Source organism: Physeter macrocephalus, chromosome 21 (assembly GCF_002837175.3).
Source record: "Physeter macrocephalus isolate SW-GA chromosome 21, ASM283717v5, whole genome shotgun sequence".
Taxonomy (NCBI): domain Eukaryota; kingdom Metazoa; phylum Chordata; class Mammalia; order Artiodactyla; family Physeteridae; genus Physeter; species Physeter macrocephalus.
Window position 1 is genome coordinate 10,624,789 of NC_041234.1, and position 6,695 is coordinate 10,631,483.

Sequence of the window (6,695 nt, forward strand, 5' to 3'; positions counted from 1 at the left end):
TCCTACTTGATTATTTAGGTCATTAAAAGCAAGGTCAGTCTTCTAACCCTATCTACTGAGTTTCCATTAAGGGATAATATTTAATTACTGATGCTACTACTATTACTACTACTGCTGCTGCTATTGATATTAGTAGAATAATTACAACAATATTATATCTAATAGCAAAGCTAATATTATTAATATCTTAAATAAAAATTAAGCCAAATAGGACTAAGTAAATCACAGTGATGTTCCAAGTTATTTTCCTATCCATAGGAAAAATGGTGAGAGATGCTTACCTGTCCACATCAAATATTGGTGAGCAAAGAGAACAATTCACTAGGTAAAACATCCTATAGAAGGTTGTTCTTGATTCTGTGTAGAAAAACAAAAACAACAAGTAATTGAGAAGTCAAACAATGGTAAGTTGGGCACAACAGAACACTGGACTGAGGGTTGGCCAGTCTATAACCGACTCTTCAATACCTATGCAGAAGCACTCTTTGTATCTAGTGATTAACTAAGAAAGATTGATAATCTGGGGAAAGAGAATTCATTTCCAGGAGATGAGCCCAAAGTGGAGACATGAAATTTATCCCGTATTCAGGATAACCAAGAAGAATACCACAATGCCTGACGAAACCGTCACACGCAAAGTGAACTACTATCTGATGTAGTAAAGTTATTGTTTGGGGAACCTTCTCTGGAGCAGCATTTGATGGTTTTGCTGATGACTGTAAACTTCCTGATCTCTTTAGTTATTCGTTTTAGAGTTAGGAGTAATTTTGAGGAGCGAGTTTGTCATGAGTTACCTGACTAGAGGCTGTATTTGAGCAGTTAGGTTTTCTGTTTGTTTTTAGTAGTGAGAGATGTGGCCAATCATGTACATATAGAAAATCACTTTAGATTCTGGGGTAGTGACCTTCCTTAGAAGACTAATGTGGGAATAAAAGGTATGAGTCTTCTGAGACAGCTGATGGACCCCATCTGGCAGGGTAATGGCCACTGTTTTAGCAGGGGCTTCCTAGACAGCTGACAGTGAAGAAAAACACAATACTTTGTTGGGGAAGATAGGTATGGTCTCATTTGTCAATTCTGAATTACTGGTTTTGCTGGCAGAATGATGTGATGAGAAGTTTGCTAAGCATTGTTTGAGCTCTACTAGAGTCATCAGTCACCAATGTCACTTTATACATTTCACACATTTATACTAAGCATATAGATACATACATATTTCATACGTTTATAAACTGTAAAAATACATGCATACGTTACACAAACATATACATAAATACGTTTTATACATTTTACAGTCTAATCATATGAAAAATGTCAGACAAATCCCAATCGAGAAAACTTCTAAAAATATCTAACTAATACTCCTCAAAACTGTCAAGATTACCAAAAACAAGGAAAGGGTGAGAAACTGTCGCAGACCAGAAGGGCCTAAGGAGACATGACAACTAAATGTAATGTGGTATCCTGGGTAGTGTTTTATACTTTTTAGTGTACAGACCTTGCATATATTTTGTCATATTTATATCTGTTTCATGGTTTTGATGCAAAAAATTTTTTTTTGGCTGCACTGCATGCAGCATGCGGGATTTTAGTTCCCTGATCAGGAATCAAACCCAGGCCCTTGGCAGTGATAGCACGGTGTCCTACACACCAATGCAAATTTAAATATTATTTCTTCCATAAGCTGTTCTATAGATTCAACTAACCCAGCAAAAATAAAAATCCTAGCAAGAATTTTTCTAAAAATCAACAAGTCGATGCTAAAAATTTATGTGAAAATGCAAAGGAATTAAAAGAGCATTTTGGAAAAAGAATAAAGGTGGAAGATACTCTTAACCTGATTTCAATAATAAAAGTTACAGCAATCAAGAAAATGTGGTATTAAGAGAGAATAGACCCCCAAAAACGCATAGATTCACAAAAACTGATCATATGTAAGGCCACAAAGAGAGCCACAATAATTTCAAAAGATTCTGCACAATGTATACTATGTTCTATGATTGTTTGAATTATTTTGCTGTAAAAAAATAATAAAAGGACTACCTTTAAAATCTAAAAAAAAAAAAAAGAGAGAGAGAGAGAATAGAAACATAAATCCATGGTACAAAATAAAGTCCAAATATAGGCCCACAAGTAGTTGGTCAATTGATTTTTTTAAAGAATTTTTTTAGAGGCGTTTTAGGTTCACAACAAAATTGAGAAGAAAGTACAGAGATTTCCTATATACTCCCTTCTTCTACACATGAATAGCCTCCCCCCATTATCATCATCACTCACCAGAATGGTACACTTGTTACAAAGGATGTACACCTACATTGACATATCATAATCATCCAAAGTCCGTAGTTTACCTTAGACTTCACTCTTGGTGTAGTACATTCTATGGGTTTTGACAAATGTATAATGTGTCCATCATTATGGTATCGTACAGAGTATTTTCACTGCCCTAAAAGTCGTCTATGTTCTGCCTATTTATCCCTTCCCTTCTCCCTCTGCCTCTGGCAATCACTGGTCTTTTTATTGTCTCTGTAGTTCTGCCTTTTTTAGAATATCATACAGCTGGAATCATAGAGTAGACTTCTCAGATTGACTCCTTTCACTTATTAATATACATTGAAGTTTCCTCCACATCTTTTCATGGCTTTCTATCTCATTTCTTTTTAGCATTGAATAATATTCCATCACCTGGATGTACCACAGTTTACTTATCCATTCACCTACTGAAGGACATCTTGGTTGCTTCCACGTTTTCGCAATTATGAATAGAGCTGCTATAAACATCTGTGTGCAGGTTTTCGTGTGGACGTAAGTTTTCATCTCCTTTGAGTGAATACCAAGGAGCACAACTGCTGGATCGTATGGTAAGAGTATGTTTAGTTTTGTAAGCAATTGCCAAACTGTCTTCCAAAGTGACTGTACCTTTTTGTATTCTCACCAGCAATTTACAAGTTCTTGTTGCACCACATCCTCACCCATACTGCTTGTCAGTGTTCTGGATTTTGGCCATTCTAATAGGTGTGTAGTGGTCTCTAATTATTGTTTTAATTTGCATTTCACTGATGAGATGTGATGTGGAGCATCTTTCCATATGCTTATTTGTTAGCTGTTTATCATCTTTTGTGAGGTTTCTATTAAGGCTGTTGACCCATTTTTTAATTCAATTTTCTTTCCGTTGAGTTTTAAGAGTAATTTGTATATTTTGGATAACAGTCCTTTATCACATGTATCTTTTGCAAATATTTTCCCATTTGTGGCTTGCCTTCTCATTCTCTTGACCTTGTATTTCTCAGAGCAGTTTTAAATTTTAATGAAGTCCAGCTTATCGATTATTTCTTTCATAGATTTTTTTCTTTGGTATTATATCTAAAATGTCATCACCATACCCAAGGTCATCTAAGTTTTCTCCTGTGTTATCTTCTAATTTTAGTTTTGCATATTATATTTAAGTTTATGACGCATTTTGAATTCATTTTTGCCAAGGCCATATGGTCTGTGTCTAGATTTCTTTTTTCATGTGGATGTCCAGTTGTTCCAGCATGATCTTTGTTCCAATGTATTGCCTTTGCTCCTCTGTCAAAGATCACTTGAATATATTTGTGGGGGTCTATTTCTGGGCTTTCTATTCTGTTCCATTGATCTATTTGTCCTTTCTTTTGCCAGTAACACACTGTCTTGATTACTGTAGCTTTATAATAAGACTTTAAGTGGGGTGGTGTCAGTCCTCCAACTTTGTTTTTCTCCTGCAATACTGTTTTGCCTATTCTGGGTCTTTTGCCTCTCCAAATAAACATTAGAATAAGTTTGTCTATATCCATAAAATAATTTGCTGGGATTTTGATTGGGATTGTGCTGAATCTATACAGCAAGTTGTGGAGAACTAACATATTGACAATATTGAGTCTTCCTATCCATGAACATGGAATATCTCTCCATTTATTTAGTTTTTTGTTTTCATTCATAAGAATTTTGTATTTTTCCTCATATAGATCTTGTACATATTTTGTTAGATTTTGGAGAGATGCTAATGTAAATGGTACTGTGTTTTTCATTTCAAGTTTCACTTGTTCATTGTTGGCATATAGGAAAGTGACTGATTTTTGTACACTAACCTGTATCCTACAACCTTGCTATAATCACTTACTAATTCCAGGACTTTTTTAACCAATTTTTCAGATTTTCTATATAGAGGATTACGTTATCTGTAAACAAAGACAGTTTTATTAGTCCCTTCCCAATCTGTATACTTTTATTTCCTTTTCTTCCCTCATTGCATTAGCAAGGACTACTAATACCATTGTGAAAAGGAGTGGTGAGAGGGAGGCCAATTGATTTTTTTTAAATAGATCTTTATTGGAGTATAATTGCTTCACAATACTGTGTCAGTTTCTGTTGTACACCAAAGTGAATTAGCCATATGCATACGTATGTATCCATATCCCCTCCCTCTTGAGCCTCCCTCCCACCTTCCCTATCCTACCCCTCTAAGTCATTGCAATGCACCCAATTGATCTCCCTGTGCTATGCTGCTACTTCCCACTAGCTAGCTATTTTACAATTGGTAATGTATATATGTCGATGCTACTCTCACTTTGCCCCAGCTTTCCCCTCCTATCCTGTGTCCTCAAGTCCATTCTCTATGTCTTCATCTTTATTCCTGCCTGCAGCTAGGTTCATCAGTACCATTGTTTTTTTTTTTTTTTTGATTCCATATATATGCACTAGAATACGGTATTTGTTTTTCTCTTTCTGACATACTTCACTCTGTATGACAGACTTTAGGTCCATCCACCTCACTACAAATAACTCAATTTCGTTTCTTTTTATGGCCAAGTATTAATCTACTTTTTATGGCCGAGTAATATTCTATTGTATATATGTGCCACATCTTCTTTATCTATCATCTGTCAATGGACATTTAGGTTGGTTGCATGTCCTGGTTATTGTAAATAGTGCTGCAATGAACATTGTGGTACATGCCTCTTTTTGAATTATGGCTTTCTCAGGGTATATGCCCAGTAGTGGGATTGCTGGGTCATATGGTAGTTCTATTTTTAGTTTTTTAAGGATTTTAAGAAAGGTGCAAAGGTAATTCAATGGAGAAAGAATAGTATTTTCAACAAATGATCCTGCAACAATTAGATATCCATAAGAAAATATGAATATCACTCACATTTCATATAATATACAAAATTAAATTGACTTGAATCATAGACCTAAATGTAAACCTGAAATCATAAAACTCCTTGAGGAAAATATCTTTGTGAACCTGAGGTACGTAGCATTTCTTAAATACAACATCAAAACAGGCATAATAAATTTATGTTGGACATTATAAATGTGTAAAATTTCTGCTTTTCTAAAGAAGCTGTTAACACAATGAAAGGGAAAATCACAGATTAGGGTAAATGTTTGCAAAACATCCATCTGGTAAAGGACTTGTATCTCACATATATAAAGGAATCTCAAAACTCAAAAAATAATAAGCAGGAAATAAACATCGCAAGTGCAAGTGGACAAGGTTTAAACAAACACTTCAATGAGGAAAAGATATGTCTAACATTGAACACAAGCAAACGAGATACTCAATATCATTATGCTACCATGAAATATCATTATACACTGATTAGAAATGCTAAAACAAAAATAAAATGAAAAACAAAAGGGAACACTCAGATATACAACCTGACAATCTCAAGGCATTGGCAAGGATGTTGAGCAGCTGGAATTCTCATAAATTGCTGCTCAGAATACAAAATATTATAGCAACTTTGGAAAAAAGTCTGGCCCTTTTGCTAAAGTCAAATTTTTATTTTACCTGAAGAGGGAAAAAAACTTCACGCAAGAAACTTGTACATGAGTATGTATGGTGGCTTTATTCATAACGGCCAAAAACTAGAAGCAAACCAAATAGCCTTCAATGGGAGAAAGGATAAATAATCTGTGATATACCTAGCAGCAGAATACTGCTCAGCAGTAAAAGATAATCTAATAAACACTTATTTGACAGGAGAGATAGTATGATCACAAAGTTGGTTTTCCCAAGCCAAATCTTGTCCATTGCACTGCGGATGTGCTGACCCCCTGTGATTTTCCCACATGTGGGAAACTTGATTGCAGAATTTGTGCTTGTGGGGTTAAAAAAAACCCCAAAAAACCTCTAATATGCACACATAAAAATACAAATGAATCACAACTGCATTACTCTAATTATGGGAAGCCAGGCTCAAAAGGCCACACAATTTATTATTCCATTTATATGACATTCTGAAAAAGGCACAACTATAGGGACAGAAAACAGATCACTGGTTGCCAGGGGTGGAGGTGAGGGTGAAGGATAACTACAAAAGGGCATAAAGTGATGGACTGGTGGACCTGGTCTATATTGTGATTACGGTGATGATTACATGACTGTATACATTTGTTAAAACTCCCAGAACTGCGCTCTGAAAAGGATAAATTTTTCTATGTGTAAATTTTATTTCAATAGAACTGATCAAATAAAAAATATATTTTTAATCACAGGGAAAATGTTAAACCTCACTCTATTCTCTCTCCAACTTTGATCAAAGATCGGTTTTTGTCCTAAAAATTACAGCACAAAATATTTTATGTCTAAAGTTGAGGTTTGCCTCAATTCTATCTGCTACTGTATTCTGGATACACTTTTTACCACAAAATGACCCCTTTTTCTCCCA

The 6,695-nt window shown here is 34.9% G+C and overlaps 1 non-coding gene across 1 annotated transcript; it reads left to right on the forward strand.

The window, feature by feature from the left end:
- The first annotated feature begins 5,992 nt into the window (after positions 1 to 5,992).
- LOC112062027 (U1 spliceosomal RNA) lies at positions 5,993 to 6,150 on the forward strand. The gene has a single exon (XR_002890502.1). It is a non-coding gene; the product is annotated as a U1 spliceosomal RNA (small nuclear RNA).
- The last annotated feature ends 545 nt before the right edge of the window (positions 6,151 to 6,695 follow it).